The 14,441-nt window shown below is 43.3% G+C and overlaps 1 protein-coding gene across 1 annotated transcript in view; it reads right to left on the bottom strand.

The window, feature by feature from the left end:
• The window catches only part of SOX5 (SRY-box transcription factor 5), a 942,792-nt gene that overhangs the window by 734,216 nt on the left and 194,135 nt on the right, over positions 1-14,441 (bottom strand). The window contains exon 3 of the mRNA XM_084765306.1: positions 11,471-11,542. The gene's annotated coding sequence lies outside the window, so the exon portion shown is untranslated. The remainder of the gene's footprint in view (positions 1-11,470; positions 11,543-14,441) is intronic.

Raw genomic sequence — 14,441 nt, 5'->3', positions numbered from 1 at the left:
CGAGGCATGGAAAGCTTATCCTGGGAGTTGAGGCACTGAAGCCCTCCAAGGGCTAAAAAACCTGAAAATGATTCCATTACAGAGTATTAGAGAAAGTTTACTTGGGGCCAAAACTCTCAAATCCTTCCCAAGGAGACTTTAAGCTCAGCTCTTCTGTATCTATATAGCACGCAAAATGCAATCTCGGTGACTTGATTTGCAGTTATACCAATGGTATAGCTTTCTTGGACAAGATTATATAAGGCCATTTCCAGGGAAGTATACAGTGTGGTGTGAGCTCATCCCCTCTTCCACCTCTCTCCCCGCCCTCCTCCTTCCTATTAGACCCCCTTGTCCTCTGGAAGTTTCACCCTTACCTCCATGTCATCAGTACACACATTCACTATACAACTCTAAGGTCTAGGTCCCACAAGAGAGAGGAAACATGTGGCAGTGTCTTTCTGGATGGTCTTAATTCTGTAGATTATGTCCAGTTCCACTCAGTCTCATGCAAATGATCTAGTTTCACTCTTCACTGCTGAAAGAAATCACTATGAGCACATGCTGTATTTTCACCCATCCCTCTGGGGTGGGATGCCTAGGTCAGTTCTGCAGCTTAGCTCTTGTGAAAGGTCCTACAGGAATTATTGATGTGCAAAGATCTCCATGATCACATGTCACTTTTGTCCCATGAAAAGGATACTGAATAAGCTGTCTGGCTCAGAATATCATCGTGACTACAGGAAGAGAGAGTTGTAGGAGGCCAGGGCTAGAGGATGCCCCTGAGATGTGGTCCCTCTGCAGGGTGGGGGTGGGGGGGATGTGTACCATTTTCTGACCTTGCTTTGGTCTCACTGGCTGTTCTCTCACGTGACATGACTAGTCACAGAAGAGGTAGAGGCTCTTCAGGTTGTCCCTTAGCCAGACTCTGGGGTGCCATATGAAGACCTCCCTTTCTGAGCATGAATTCTCTCCATCAGAGCTCAGCATATTCCAATAGGCTTTCTGGTTTTAAGGAAACAGGGGAAATTTTGCATGTACACACTCTTACTCTGCTCTAAATGTACTCAACATATATTTTATCAAGGGATAGAAAAGATGCATTGTCCGGGAGGCAGAGGCAGGCCGATCACTGTGAGCTCAAGGCCATCCTGGTCTACAAAGCAACAGGACAGCCAAGGCTACACAGAGAGACCCTGCCTCGGAAAAAAAAGAAAGAAAGAAAGAAAGATAGAAAGAAAGATAGAAAAAATAAGAGATGTATTGTCTTCAGGCCAGAAGACCAAAACAACATGATGTATATCCTGCAGGAGGACATTAGAACCATCCAGAAACAAACATTCTGCCTCCTGTGGCCACGTTCACAGCTTTCCTCGGTTCTAGACTCGCAACTGGAATTCCCACTCACAATATTAGATTTTTATCTACTAATACAGAAAATGAAGGTGGTGAGGTAAAAATGGGACAGGTTAGTGGAATTTTATTGAAGAAGAAAAGAGGAGAAAGGCAGGGGAGGAGCAAGGGAGACGGGAAGGAAAAGACGGAAGGAGGGAAGAAGTGAGAAACTAAAACCAAAAGGAAAAACCCTGGAATTCCGTGCTTTACCCATGCCCTTTAGTGAATTAGAGGTTCTCTTTAAGGCAAAATACCCTCTTTCAGCACTAATGAAATTTTATTTCAGCGTTAACTTCCTCTTCACGTAGGTTAATTACAGAGGCAATTAGGCTCGATTCACACAGGATGTCACCGTTCCCCTACATACATGGCGCTAGAACATATGCCCAGGCAGGGAAAATATCTGCAAAGACCAAATTCCAGAGTACAGCGGAATTCTGTCCCGTGAGGTGCTGCCGGGCCCAGGGTCTCTGCTGCCGTGCTCCCGTTCACTGAGTGGCCCTTGTGCTTTATTGTTCGAAGCCCTCTGTGTAAACGGGAAAAGACTGGCTCAAGTTACCACAACTCAAAGCAAGAGAAATCGTGGACCCAAGTAATGGAGCAGAGATGAGCAGCCAGCCAGCTGGAACTGGAAAGGCAAGCTCTGCATTAGTTTACACAAATGCTCTCTCATCCCAAGGCCTCCTGGGTGTTTCCTCTGTTTTACATATTCATGCTGGAAGCCAGTAGTTGCTACAGTTCTGGCCACTAAGTGGTTAAGAGCACCAAAAGGTTCTTAAGATGAATTTTCTAAAATTTGGGTGTCGGGAGCTCTGGGCAGAAGGGTCCTGTCTTGGTGTTAAGTGCATGGCTTCCAAGTTAGGCTGAAACCCCTCAGCACTGGTCATTGTTTGCTTGCTTCTAAAGCCAAAATGTCAAACGCCTCTTCAAGAGAGCAGTGCAGTGATGCAGATATAAAATACATATTCACTGGAGCCACCCCACCCTTCCTGACCAGGGCAAAGAGGATGACAAGAACAGAGAGAGCACATGACAGTAGAAATGCGTGCTTCAGTAGCTGAGCTGTCTCCCTACGGTCACAGTGAAAGCAAGTTCTGGGGTCATAGTCTCAGATTCATCCCTACAGGACTTTCTCATTTTTGGGTCACAGCTTGTTCTGTTGGTGTTGACTGCATCTCAAAAAGCACCGGCCACTAGTCCAATGCGGCTGGAGTGACACAGTGACATCCTGCACTACTGTGATGAGAAGAACCCTTCTGTGGCCCACTGTCCCCTCCCCCCTTCCTGGTGTGAAATATTCGGCTGCTTGCAAGTCAACCCAGGAGTGGGTGAGTCTTCACACCACTCTGCCTGGGTTTGAGCACAGCTTTTGTCTTTCAGTAGCAGCTAAGCTGTGGCAATCACTCGGTTTTCTGTCTCTAATCTTTCTGTTGAAAATTGAGATGTAATAGGAATTATTTTTAATTTTCAATAAAAATGTGCTATTATAAAAATAAAAAAAAGAAACCAAACCAAACTAAAGCAAAACAAAATGAAACAAAAAAAAAAAAAAGAAAGAAAGAAAACAAGACCCAGACATACTGCTGCCACCTGCCCGCTTCATGGAGGGCTTAGCCAGTTGAAAAGTGATTGCATTAAAAAAATAAAATAAAATAAAATAAAATAAAATAAAATAAAATAAAAAACAAAAAAAATGCAATGAGGTTCTGCACAAGGAAAATGCCAGTTGGTGACAGGTGCTCCAAGTGTCCTGCTGTGAACTATGGTGACTAACGTGTGTGTGTGTGTGTGTGTGTGTGTGTGTGTGTGTGTGTGTGTGTGTGTGTATGCATACACTAAGTTAACCTTTCTACTAGAAAACAAAACTTAAGGTGATGATTAAAATTCTACAGGGTAAGTAAAGTGGGGCTTGGAACCCTCTCTCTATAGCCTAGAATCTTCCCGCGGTTTAACTGACACAAACGCCATCCTGGCATCTTAATCCAGGCCTACCTGAGAGTGCAGCATCCAAGGCTGGACAGACAGCGAACGGAGAGCCCGCCTCCAGAAGCTGAATGGTGCCCTGGGGAACTTCTGAAGTAACTTTTTGGCCACAGAGCAGTGACTGGCTGGACAGCTTCTAGCCAGGCTCTCAGCTCTAGTTCCTCCGGAGAGTTTGGTAGTGGGTGGGTAAAGCGATGAAGTCAGTAGGCAAATCGCTTGTTTTGACTACACGGCCTGCAAGCATTGAGCTGCGTGAATGTGTATATTCTCTGCCACGGATGGCCACTAAGAGTCTGTTGTGGAAGAGACAAAGGAGCTTGTACCCAAAGTACCTTAGAGGGAACAGCCAAATAAATGATACCTGTGATTGTAGGTCACACACACCACACACTCATCCTTATCATCTTCTCATGTGGGGATTTCCTGCTGAGATTTCAGCTAGGACCCTCTACGTTTTTGAATTACTGATTTTGTATTTCTAGCCACTACAGCAAGCAATTTGGCCAGACTTCATGGGTAACCAGATCAATAGTGTAGGCATTCATTCTTAAGGGGCTGTTGGGGGAAAGGGAAGCAACCAGAACACTTGGCCAGTAAAGTAGACTAGAAAAATCACTAGGAGAAATACATACAGTGAACACACGGGCTCCTTCACAGCCCAGTGCTTTCTGTACAGATTGGGGCAGAGGGCAATTCAAATCAGCTCTGATGAAGCCCGGCACCAGGTGAGCGAGCAGCAGCTTCAAACGTGGCGAGGCTTTGCCCTCTAACTCAGCATCTCACAGGAAAGCCATGCTGAGCAAACACATGAGTCTGAAATGACAGACCAGGAATGGAGATAGAGCTCTGTGGTAGAGCGCTGGCCTAGCGTGAGTGACCTTCTGATTATGGCCTCAGTGCTGTGAATACGATTAAGTAAAGCAGCCAACTCTAGAAGGACGGCTTTTCTCTCAAGCTCTTTAGGGTCTCAGAAAGATCACAGTGAGTTGGGAGACCACGGTGAATAAAAGACAGGGATTAGCAAGATGGCGCCATACAAACAGTGAGATGCCACGAGTCACCAGTAAAATGATGTCATCTGAAAACCCTCATTCCTCAGTCTCATCCACAAAAATAAAGACTATGACGTCCACTGTGTACTAAATAAAGACATATCAGAATAGACTAGTAACAAACTTTGCTTACAGTGACAAAACTGTTATTTCCTTTTTTCATACTGAATATTATTTAAAGGATGCAAGCCTACCTGTGAAATGGATCTCATGAAACCTTGTTCACTGTCCTCCATTTTTCTCCTGTTTGCTTTACTCTCCCCTCCCCCTCCCCCGTTTCTTTCTCACTCATCTGTTGACACTACTGGGTGCCAATAATAATAGTTCAGTTTAATTTCTACCATGTAGCCCTTCATGCTCCCCTCAGACCCTCTCCTTTTGGGGGGGTCACCTGTGGAGTCTAGCCAGAGGCCATGCCAGAGAGGAGCCTCTGTGCTCTGATTTTGCTGTTTGGATGCCACTGTGTACATCTGAGGCTTACCTCAGCGACCATTTACAACACTGAGCCGAAAAGAGCAGGTTAGAATAGTCAGCACTTCTAAGTCAACTGGCTACAAGGGACAAAATATATAGCCAAGGACAGAATTTATAGCAATAACATTTATGTATTGTGTTACTCCTTGGACAATCCAATTTATAAAGTGCCTATTGTGTATACACAAGGCACAACTGTAAATCATTACATTAAACAGAGTCAACTGCCAAAACACAAGTTTCCCTCTAAATTCTGCACACTGAGATTAATGAGGTTTTTGAAAGAAAGCATGCTTTTTAAAAATGAAATACAAAAGAAAGAAAAGACAAAAGAAACCTTTTCTGATGTGTGCTGGGCGAACGGCATCCCCAAATATAGGAGCAGGTGCCTGGTGTATGATTTAAACAACTATCAGACATCTCTGGTAAATGTTAACCTTCTCAGGAAGGCAGAGATGTCCGTGAAGTAAGCTGGGAATGTGGCAAGAACTCAGGTCTGGCAGCAGCCTTAGTTTTGTATTCTTGCCTCCTCAGTGCAGAACAGATTTCAAGTGAGCAAGCAGGGAAAGCCTAGTTTTGCCGTCTGTTAGTCCACTTCCATCTACAGGCCCTTGAAAACCTGGGGAAGACAGCACACTTGCTGCCTCACAGCTACTTCCCTATTTGGGAACTCACAGTAAAGATGCAAATCCCAGTCTGTGACTACAACCTACCAAGAGTCCTGAAGCAAGGACTCAGAACATATCTCCATGGGTAAAGAACTTGATGAGAAAGCAAGAGGACTTCGAATTCAAGCTCCCAGAACCTGGCTAAAGTCAGATGAAACAGAGTGTGTCAATAGCCCCAGAAGACAGGAGCCTCCTCACAAGTTCACAGGCCAGCTAGCCTGGGGTACTCAGCAGGAAACAATGAAGAGACCCTGTCTAAAATAAGATGGAATGTTGTTCTCTGATCTCCATGACATGTGTACAACTGCACACAGTCGCAAATGTGCACACCCACCCACCCCCACACACACATACACACACACACATGCATGCACACATATCCCAAGGGGAAACTCTAATGTGCGCATTCATTTTTCCGTTTGCATTCTAGCCCGCAACTTACTCTGAATTCAAATCTTTTGAAACCTAAGTTTTCAGATGTAGATTAAAGTAATTCCATTTCCCTAAATGTTCCTTATAGGCACTAACAGGGGGCAGGCTGTTAAAGCATGCACACAGCTGAACTGGACATCATTCCAAGCACTGGCTGTCTGAATACCACAAAGCAGTCTGGACCTCTGAGTTTCCATTTTCACAGGGCTAAGGGCATGGTGTGTTGTTCTTCCTTTCCCCACGGCCTACGAATATCCCTTGACTTGTCTGAGACAAATAATGAAAAGCCTTAACTTTTTTTTTTAATAGATTAGAATAACTTTTTGTCTTTTACAAAAGCTCGTTTCTCCACATGCTTTGGATGACTGACACTTCCACAGAGAAAAGCAGCACCCCATTTTGGCTCAAGTTAAGATTAAAGCTGAAAACTAGGGAAAGGCGTGTATATTTAAGAAACAACTGTGCTCAGTTTGGAATGAACTACCCACTGCCTTCCAGCCCCAGAGAGCCAGCACTGCAAAGAAGGGATCTGGGATCTGGAGAGCAACACCATAGATAGAATGACTAAGACAAACAGACTCCCTGACTGAACAAGAACCTGTGTACGACACGGTATTTCAGAGGTGTTAGCTTCCGTTTTTAAATCGTGCATTAATCTGAAAAAAGTCAGACACCCTGTGGCTTTTGTAGGAAGACCCTGAAAACTGGTCTTCTCTCCTAATTAGCATTAATAACCAATTTGGGACTTTCCTCACAGCCAAGGCTACCAAACTCAAGGAGGAGTAACAGCTCACTTCAGTCATAGATAGAAGGTTCTGGAAGGCTCTGGCTAAAGAGCTCCAGTCATGAGGAAGGGAGCTCAGCTCAGAGGATTTCTGTCTGGGAGGAGTACGGTATAGTGACGTGGTGAGGCATTCTTCTTCAAACCTGTTGACTCTTCAGCGAAACGTCTGAGTCCTTGTTAATCAACTCAGGGATCCTTGAGAAAATAAACACAAACTGCCCATCTCCCTACAAAGGGTTTTCCCTTCCCAATATTAATGAAAAGCACACAATCTGCCATGTAGACTTTCAAGCTCTCCTCACAGCATACCTATATGATGCTGCCCCATCAATATGACCCACAATAGTCCCGTCAGCAGATCTAGTTAGCATGTTTCCACACACACCAAACTGAACGGTTTAGGACACAGAGACACTGGTGCCTGCAGCAGAGACACCACTGAGCAGGCTCCAGACAAAACTGGTTCCAGGGATTTTTTTTTCCGGGGAGGGGGTAATATTGATGCTCCATCTCTGACTCCGCACTAGCATCAGTCTCTGTGTAAGTCACTGATGAGGCCTGAGAAATGCATTCATGTCATCGCATGCTGATATGGATTTAGAGGGCAGTTGGTAACATGTCTGTTTAGCAAAAGAAGAGCCATATGAGCTTGCCAGCCGTGGAATCTTGGTGGAGAGAGATTTCTATACAATTTTTAGAAGCCTTCAATTATTCCCGTAACGGTTTGCCTCTGTGTCACTCGCAGCATAGGGACCATGGTGGAAGAGGAGGCAGAAAGATGGCAAGAGCCAGCGACAAGGGGGAACTAGAACAAAACAGCGTCCACTGGACATGACAGGACCACACCGCACTCGCCGACTCACAGCGGCTCTGCTCGCCCGCACAAGATGAAGCCAGCGAACACTCTAGCACGGAGTGGGAAGGGTTCATGATGCCCAGCCCTAACTGAAGAGCTGTGGACAGTTAATGGCTTCTGAGGGGAAAGAGGGTCACTTTTCTTTAAGAGGATAGCTCTTGGTAGGTCGTCCATGTGGCAGTGGACAGTCCTACACCAAGAAGAATATACACGGTGCAAACTGGAATTGACAGGACAGTGACTGTTTAAAAGAAACAGAGAGGAGGAAGGCATGGAGTCGGCAGCAAGGCAGTCAGGGCAGATCTAAGAGAGTTTGAGGACTTGCACTCAGTGTGATCAAAATACATCATACAAAACTCTGAAAGAATTAAAATAATTTTTAAAGGAATACAAGGCTTCTTATGTTGCCAATATGAAGTTCTTATTAGAAATATTCACATTTTAATTCTGTGTGTGTAGGAGTATGTGCAGGTGTTTAAGAAGGCCGGGGGTGTTAGATTCCCCTCCCCAGTGCTGTGGGTGTGAGCTTTTGTGAGGCACCTGATGTGGGTGCTGGGAACAGATCTCCAGTCCTGGACCAAACAGCCAGCATTCACAAAGGCTGAGAAGCTTCTCAAGCCCTGAGGTTCTTATGAGTACAAAGACTCTGACCCTCGTCTATTATACAGAACAGTAGCAAAGAAACATTCAGGGTAGCCCACCGACTTCCACCTTGGGGGAAAAGAAAATGTCACGTTTTTCACTCTCAAAACATTATTTTTCATGTCACCCATTGTCACAGGGGGGCACTCATTCATTCTGTCTCTTGGTTCAGGAAATATCTAGTAATAAGCTATTACTTGCACAGTATGTGGAGCAAGGGTGGCTGTGTTGGTTCCAGAGACTGGGCCAATCTCACTTTAAGACTTCCTTAGGCTAGAACCCAGGGATGGCCAGTAAGCCTGTAGCATCTACAGCTGTACACTGGAGACTTAGAATCCAGGAGACTTTGCTCCAAACACACACCCCTCCCAACACTGAAAACAACATCCACAGATGCTCAAGCCCCTTGGGGAAAAAAATGGCACCTGATTTGCATCTGACCTTCACACACCCCCATATACTTGACATCATCTCCAGATGCACTGCAGTACCTACCACACTGCCTGTATCCTTCAGCTCATGTGGACTCAGGGCTCTTAGACTGCGACAATTCCAAGTTGTTGGGGTTTCTTTGTTTTGTTTTTTGTTTTTTAACTTTTGTGAAAGATTTTTGAGAGCTGGTGTCCTTTTTTCCTCCCCATGATTATTTTCTTTCTCCTCCTACTTCTTTTTCTCTTCTTCATCCTCCTTCTTCTTCCCCACACAGTTGAATCCATAAGACAAAACCACAGGCGCAGTAGGTTGGCTATATATACTCACTGTGATTTGCACTGGGTAGGGTGTGTACATATACGTTTCTGTATGTGTTCACATGTGTCTGTAAACCAGAGACTGGCATGACAATGTGTGTGTGTGTGTGTGTGTGTGTGTGTGTGTGTGTGTGTGTGTGTATGTGTGTGTATGTGTGTTCAGCACTAAACCTAGAGATCACTTATCTAGACCACTCTGCAAGTAAGCTGGAGGAATTCTCCCATCTGTGCCTCCCAGGTGCTGACACACATGTCACACTCAGCTTTTCCATGGTGGCTGGGAATTTACACTCGGGTACTCACCCTTGATTGGCCACCTGAGCTGCCTTGCCAGCTCTCAGTGTGATATTTCAGGTGTCAACCCATCCCCCTGCCGTAGTTACTATCTCGCATCCATGAAGACTTTTTTAAATTGACCCTTTCCCTGAGATGCAAGACCAATACATCGTCTATGGACAAGGTGAGGTTGATGCTACGATGTGCATCAAGAGAGATGTCCATCTACATGGCTTCTGGGAAAGAGGCTCTTTATACCTTGGTTGATGATACTATTCTTCTGTATGATGGCTAAGAGATGGAACCTGGTCATAACACTGTAATCCAGTAGTTAGCTTTGTATCTTGCTTTTTGCTTATATTAATAAGTGGCATGTGTGTGAGTGTGTCACACTTAAGCCATATTCCAAATGTCTGCTTAGCTCAATCCTGTTTAATGTTGCCTGGCTATCCCTCGCCTGCACTATCCACCTACCCCTGACCCATTTTATGTTGCCAAAACCACACACTATACATGGCTTCTTAAATCACTATAGATTTTTTTTCTTTCAAAGTGTACACAATGCAGGAATATTTTTCAGACGACAGGAAAATAAAAAGGGAAGAAGTCAGGGAGAGAGAAAAACATTACTTAAAAGAAGAATTCCAGTATAGAGCCATGTTCTGTGTTTCATGAGGACTGACACAGATTGATAATTTGTTTAGACACATACAAAAATACATTTTTGCTAAATCAATATCTGAAATGTGGATTAGCAAGAATAATATCCATACATTCCAACTACACTTTTGACTGGACTTGGCTGACATAATTACAAGATACCTAAAAGTAACTGCCGAGGTTCAGAGCACTTGCCCCCTTCCTTTGAACTGGATCTATAAATGCCAAGAGAAAGTATTTTAGATTAAGTGAATAGATTAATAAACATCCTTAGGATGTCTATCGTTAAGGCTGATTTATTTCTATGGCAGCAGTAACTCAAAGAAATGCCACAATATTCCAAAAATATTGCACGCCGCTGTCTGTACCATGGTACGTAATGGCACCGTGTAAGCACAAGGCTGCCGTAATCTTCTGCGGCACTGATTACTCACAACAGTCAACAGACATTAAACCACCGTGAGTTTACATGGCCATCAGTGCGGGAACCACTCTTATTTATAACACTGACAAATGGCCTTTCATTTGCAAATTTACAGTGTAGCCATAATTTCTTGAGGGAACTGAGAGGTTCATTCAAAAAATTGCCACAACATTTATCTATGCAGAGATGATGGATAGGGCCTGTGAAATTAAATGCTTTTAAAAATTAAAATCATAACGTCAAGGAAAAGGACGTGTTCCTTCCTGCATTGCTTACACTTTTAAGTAATAACTGCTCTCAGTGCTTGCAAGGCTTGACCCAGACAGTGCGATAATACTCATTAACTATATCCAAGCATAACGTTGCTAAAGCTATACTGTGACCTACTATACATTTCCAATGTAAATTACTCATTTTATCTTCTGATTCTGCTCTCCTATTGTAAGCTACACAATTTCTACTATATGAGTAAAATAGAATGTATCCTAATTTCTTTTTGTATTTAGTTCTTAATTGTATGTTTAGTTCTATTGTATACTGTGTGGCTGATTGTAGGAATAAACTACAGCAAACTATTAAAATTTTATCATGATGCAAATGAAACGTATACTTTCATTTTAAAAATTCAAAATACAAATGAAAAATGTTCCCTGAGATAATCAATAAGAAGCAGAATCATCAACGCATGAAGAATAAAGAGCAATGCCAGGTGACGTCTCTACCCTGCCTTCCTTTAGGCACAGATATAAGGACTCTGCAAGCATAATAATATGTGTGTAATATATATATATGTGTGTGTGTGTGTGTGTGTGTGTGTGTGCGTGTGTGTGTATGTGTACTTTTTCCCAAAATAACCCTACTATTGTAGAAGTTAGTAAAAAGTTGATCCTGATTTTAATCATTCAATAAAATTATATAAATTGCAATCCATCAGAGATTCACATTTCTTTAAAATTAACTACATCAATCCTAAATCCATTGTTGCAAAGGCTGGCAAAGTACTTGAGCAAAATATTTCATACATGAAGAAGAGTTTTTTGGCTTAACCCCAGCATGGTAACAACAGTTACTCAAGCAGTTCACTACATCCCCTTACCGGCTTGCTAACTCCTCGTGGGCAGGAGCATCCTCGTCATCATCTTTGGGTCAACAGCAGCCAGTACAGCACCTGGAACATACACACAGCCCATGAACATGCTAGAGTGCTGCTTGGGATCTACTGGAAGACACTGATCAATACTAGCCACTCTCGCCTGTGAGCTGCCTTCTTAAAACAGCACACCTCCTCACAATCAGATGGCAATTTTACTGTAAACACTTAAGTCTCCACTACGATGGCTTCTAAGTATTCATTCTACTTTTATGATGGTCTTCTGTGTTTAACATATTTTATTCTTTAAGAATTTCAGGCATGTACACGGTATTTGGATCATGGCCCCCCAACACACATATCTGACTCCTGCCACAATTTCCTCAATATCCAACACCAAATTTCATTGCTTCTTATTTTGTTATCTATTGAGTCCAAAAAATCAGTACTACCTAAATATGTGTGGATGTGAAGTCATCTAATGGAGCACAGTCGTGACGGTTGTTCTCGCTGTCAACTAGAAGGCATCTGGAACTAACTAAAGCCCAAGCTGCTCAGAACAACGGTGAGGGGCTTTCCTCGGTTGTACCATTTAAGGTAAGAAAACCCAGGCTAAATCTAGGCCATTGGTGATAAAAGGGCCCACCTTTAATCTGGGCCACATCTTCTGAGGGCAGCCCACTTAAAAGACAAAGAAGAAGGAAGCGCTTGCTCTCTGCCTGCTTGCCCTCACTCTTGATGACAAGTTCCTTCTCTCATTGGCATTAGAGCCCACTGCTTCTGATCCTGGTGTGTACTGAAGACCAGCTAAGACAGACGGCCTCGTGGACTAAACAACTATTGGATTCCTTGCTCTTTGACTTTCCATTGTTGGAATCATTGGACCACAGCCTATAAGATACACACACACACACACACACACACACACACACACACACACACACCAATCAATTCTGTTTTTCTAGAGAACCCAACTAATACAATGGTTGACATACCAGGAGACACACTCTTGAAGAACATTGACCCTCCCTTCCTCAATGGTCATCAACTGTCAATAACTCCTAAGTTAGTGAACCCCTCCTTTAAGTAGGAAGAATATTGACTGGCTGCATCTTTTGTAGATCTTGAGTTGGCAACCAAGGCTGTTATGAGTTCATGGATGCAGCAACTCTGGTGTGTTCAGAAGACACTGTTTTGCAGAAATCCCATCTGACCTCAAGATTTTACAATCTTACCACACTATCTCCCTTCAAGACACTCTCTGAGCCTTGAGGAGAGCCACTGAATCAGAGGACTCCATAGGCATATTCTCTCTGATCCCAGACAAGTTGTAGATCTGTTTTAACCACTATCCACTGCAAAACAAAGGTTCTCAATGTGTGCTGAGAGCTGACCTAATCTGACCCCTGGCCCAGATGAACAATCATCTCTTGGCTTTTGAGGACATAGTGCAGAAAAGCATTGAGAAATTTAGAATTATGCCCATTAGTGTTAGGCTCATTTTACATAAATTTCTTTGTCTTGACAAATGCAACTATATAGAAAATATGATATTGTTCTCACACTCTTGCTGAAAGGTGCAAAGAGGGACATTAGCATGCACAGCAAGTCTAAGGCTGGTGTTGTTATTTGAGAAATGTCCCTTAAACAGATAGTTGTCTCCCTCAGTATTAAAAGGTGCTGCCCTGCAACTCTGAACATTATAGGTATGTGTTTGGTTAGTTAGAGGCTTTGTCCAGCCTACAGTCTACCAACGTGACTTGTGATGGGGGCTTTGGTCCATGTAAGTTCTGCATCCATTAAAGACTGGAAACTAAAGCTCAACACCACCCTCTACGATGAAGTGGAGACTAAGGGCCAGCCCTCTAGACAGTACAGACAATACAGACAGTACGTGATAAAGTCTTGATTCAAACTGTGAACCAAAGACTGGTATGAACTTCTCCTCGCTAATAATGCTCTGTGCAGACTGCCACATGTTCATGTCAAGAGTACATCTCCAGTAGGGGAAGCCCTGTGCTTCCCCAGACTCTGCCTATGTCTCCTTGTGGCTTTTGCTGCTCTGCATCCTTCCTCTGTAGTCAACTATGAGTCTAAAAGATTTCTGAGAGCCCTGAAGATCTGAGCAATTTGTTAAACCCGAGAATAAGTGTGGAAACCCCTACACTTACAGTTGGTGTCTGAAGTAAGATTTGTCTGCCCAACCTGGGCAGTTGGTTATACTCGCCCATATCCCTGCTATAAATCTACAAGGTCTAAAATAGCTTTGAAAGGTAACTTACTTTACCGCTTAAGTAAGCTTAAAGATCTCGGGGTTTAAATCCTTGGACCAGATGATGTTTACATAGAGATTACAAACTATTGTTTATCTTGCTCTATGCAAACAGCAACCATCCCAATTCCCCAGTAATAAAGTCAGAATGAAAAATGCTTGCATTTTGTTTTGTTGTCATTTGGTAGTGTTCATGGCTAGTGATATTTAGAAGTGAATGCACCATACAGCCCTCAAATCTCAAAATGTCCGTGCTAGACTGACCAAGGCCAAGTATTAAAAAGTAACTTCATTAAAATTTGAATGATTTTATAAACAAATATTAACTACATCTTTAGTTTTTCCTAAGTGCTTGGGTTACTCCATATAACCTGTTGCTTATATATTTGAGATTTCTTTATTAAATTACTAATAACATTTTAGTAGCTGTAATTACAAGTCAGTCTTCAAGATCTCCCCATCTCATAAGTATATTCTGTACAATGGTCATTTAGGCATGAATGAGAGTGAGGCTTGCTCCCGTGAGTGGGCAACATAGTTGACTGTCACGCAGGTTTTCTGGAAAGGCGTATGCTAGTCTGTAAATCTTAGTCTAGGGATCAGAGTTCAGAAGGTGCAGCCCAGGAAGGGTGGGAGCCAGCACTGTCAGGTTCAGGACGAAGCGGGTTGAACGATGGGGACAGAAGGTTGGTTCTACAGACAAAC

Source organism: Acomys minous (assembly GCF_964271855.1).
Source record: "Acomys minous genome assembly, chromosome: 17".
Lineage (NCBI taxonomy): Eukaryota > Metazoa > Chordata > Mammalia > Rodentia > Muridae > Acomys > Acomys minous.
Note: the sequence above shows the minus strand (reverse complement) of the source record. Positions and strands in the feature narration are given on the sequence as shown.